Source organism: Elaeis guineensis, chromosome 7, assembly GCF_000442705.2.
Source record: "Elaeis guineensis isolate ETL-2024a chromosome 7, EG11, whole genome shotgun sequence".
In the NCBI taxonomy this organism is placed as follows: domain Eukaryota; kingdom Viridiplantae; phylum Streptophyta; class Magnoliopsida; order Arecales; family Arecaceae; genus Elaeis; species Elaeis guineensis.
In genome coordinates, this window is record NC_025999.2 from 53,167,579 (window position 1) to 53,170,399 (window position 2,821).

General features: G+C 32.9%; 1 non-coding gene across 1 annotated transcript; it reads right to left on the reverse strand.

Moving 5' to 3' along the window:
* Positions 1-2,485: 2,485 nt before the first annotated feature.
* On the reverse strand, positions 2,486-2,592 carry LOC140859559 (small nucleolar RNA R71). Its single transcript, XR_012143096.1, has one exon. It is a non-coding gene; the product is annotated as a small nucleolar RNA R71 (small nucleolar RNA).
* Between the last annotated feature and the right edge of the window lie 229 nt (positions 2,593-2,821).

Below are 2,821 nucleotides of genomic sequence, written 5' to 3' on the forward strand. Positions count from 1 at the left end.
AAGATCGATCCAACGGCTGCTGTTCGTTATCGATTTATAAGAAGATTTTTTGCACGATCAGACGGTCGAAAATGAATCTATCATGAGATCCGACGGTTGAGGATGCTCCGATTGAGAATAAAAGATTATCAGTGTGATTTGATGATCCAAATCAATCTTAGACATGATCGAATAGCTGTGATTCGATCCAACTTTGATAAGGATTAAAATTATAGATTTTGATCAGATTTGGACGGTTCAAGCTCCATCCGATGGCCAGGAATATTCCTAAAAGGATTAATATGATTTTTAAGGGTTTTAGGACTCCTTTTCCTACCAAAAAATTATGAAAAATTTATTTATAAATAAGAGTCCGAGAATAAGCTTTGTGAGCAGAAAAATTGAGTAGAAAGTATAAAAAAATAAAGAAAAAATTAAATAACTTTAGGGATCCAAGAAAAAGAAGGAGAGAAGTCGGTTCGCTCTACGAATATGATGGAAGATGGAGAGATCATCAACCATCTTCCTGAGAGGCTTGACTGATCAACTTCAGATCCTTATTATAGTTTTATTTTTATTTTATTTTATTATTTTTTTAAATTTTTTATACTTGAATTTTAATTTTAATTAATATAAAATTTATTTTTCTGCACATTAAATTTTTGTGTTTTATTTTTTGCACGTAGATGCTAGGATCTAATTAGTAGATCTTAGTACCAATTTATTTTTATACTTTTTAAATTTTTATTATTTATTTTTATTGCAAGTAGATGCTAGGATCTAGTTAGTAGATCTTAGTACCTGATTTATTTTTTCTATTTTTATTTTTATTTTTGACTTAAATTGCTTTCTCCAAAATTTTATTTTTTTTATAAAATTAAAGATTTCAAATTAAAATTTTATCTTCTCTGTGGATTCGACCCGACTCACTACTTTCTATATATTTTTAATTTTTATTAAAGTCAAAATTTGATTGATAATCATGGTGTCCTAACGACAGCATCTTGACCTTATCAAATTTTTGGTGCTGTTGCCGAGGAAGGCACCAATTTTAATATTTGATTTCTTTGATTTTCTTGTGACTATTGCTTACTAACTTTTTTTATCTTTTTGTAGAAAAAATTCAAAAATTCAAAAAAAAGGGAGATAGAAAGCTTCCAAGTTGGTGAGATCAATCCTAACCCTAGCCTTCACTATTTTTTTTAGTATTAATTACTATTTTTTTAATTAACCTAAAATTCATCCACATAAACCTAATAAAAATTACATGATAAGAGTAAAAACTTAATTTTTAGGAGTATTCATCATTATAGATTTTTTTTTGGTGATTACTGGAGACAAGGTAAGCTTTCAAGTTTTATTAGTTTCATGCATATAATTTTGTTGCATAGAACCCCTTGTTTGAAATTGGTTGTGCATATTCATCTCAAATCAATTTAAGGGCAACACCCATAACAAGATAAGGTGGAGATTTCATCACCCTTTCTTGACCCAAAAACAACCAATCAGCATCCCACATTAACCCTAGCCTAACTAAAATCAAGTAGACATTGGCCCCTAGTATTAATCGAGTTCAGTTCTGAGTATTATGGTCAAGTCAAGTACAAAGTAAGTTTGGACTCACTCCTAAAATTGGTGTCTAAGGCTAGAGATTATAAAGGCTCACCTAAGTAGATTTGTGGTTATTTAATTGGTTCCGTTTGCTTACCTGGCCAATTCAATTGGTGTCTAAGGCAAGCAACGGGGGGATCCCCACGATCCCACCTTTTATCTGGCTAGTTGAAGGAAGTGAGAACAAATCCAATTTGCATTTAAGCTAAGCCACTCTACATTGAACTGTTAGGTCTAAGAAACTCATAGGTGTCTAGGTTTAATTGTTTGCTAACTTGATTGTAATTAACACTAAACTACAACTAATTCTTCCCACCTTACGTAACTAGGTCTCGGGCTCTTTCTTTCATCTCTCTCCTTTTTCTCTTTAAAAAGAAAAAAATTGAAACAAAAACAAAACTTGAATCATATATTGGGGTTTGCACTGGTATATGCAAGGTAGAAGATCTCTCTATCCTGACTTAGTTGAACCCAATCTTGAGATTGAAGGTTGATTCATATTAAATCTGAAAATAGATGGCTGGAGATCCTAGAGAACCACCTAAGTAGATGAAGGAATATTTTATTCCTTCCACCTATAACCCATCGACTTGTATCCACTTACCTGATATCCCTGCAAGCCACTATGAGATCAAGTTGATCACAATCCAGATGCTCCATCTTTCTATGGGAATACTAATGAAGATCCTTACAAGCATCTGGATGAGTTTTAGAAATTTGTTCCATGGTGAAAATTCAAAATTTTACTGATGATGCACTTAGATTGACCTTATTCCTCTTCTCACTTAAAGACAAAGCCAAGTACTGGCTTGGCACAATAGGGAGACCAATTCAAACTTGGGCTGAAATGCAGCACGAGTTTCTTAAAAAATTCTATCCCATAGGTCAAACCAACACCATGAGACGAGCCATCACTGGATTTGCTCAGCTTTCAGGAGAACAAATTCATGAATCATGGGAGAGACTTAAGAAACTTCTTAGAAAATGCCCACACCATGGTCTATGTAAGTGGCAAATTGTTCAAGCTTTTTATGAGGGTTTAGGTGATCAATACAGACAGATGGTAGATGCATCTTGTGGGGGTGTATTCATGAGTAAAAGTGAGGATGAAGCCTACACTTTATTTGAAACTTTGAGTGAAAATTCAAACAATCATGCTTCATTATCCTCCTACGAAAGATCAATCCCTCACCAAAAGTAGATAGAAATTTTTAAGATCAAGCAAACAGAC